The following is a 327-nucleotide window of genomic DNA, read 5'->3' as shown; positions in this document are numbered from 1 at the left end:
TTTTCTTTCGTGAGAGTCACGGTTTTGCTTCCGTGAGAGGCACAGTTGTGCTTTCGTGAAAGTCACGACCGTGCCTCTAGGAAAGGGAAAAACAAAACGCGTTTTTTGTTTTTTTTTCTTTCTGAGAGTCATAGTTGTGCTTCCGCGAGAGGCACGGTTGTGCTTTCGCGAAAGTCACGGCCATGCCCCTAGGAAAGGGAAAAAATACATGTTTTCTGTTTTTTTTCTTTCGCGAGAGTCACGGTTTTGTTTAGTGAGAGGCACGGTTGTGCCTTCGCGAGAGTCACGGCCGTGCCTCTCGAAAACGAAAAAAAATGTGTTTTCTGT

Source organism: Triticum dicoccoides, chromosome 4A (genome assembly GCF_002162155.2).
Source record: "Triticum dicoccoides isolate Atlit2015 ecotype Zavitan chromosome 4A, WEW_v2.0, whole genome shotgun sequence".
In the NCBI taxonomy this organism is placed as follows: domain Eukaryota; kingdom Viridiplantae; phylum Streptophyta; class Magnoliopsida; order Poales; family Poaceae; genus Triticum; species Triticum dicoccoides.
Note: the sequence above shows the minus strand (reverse complement) of the source record.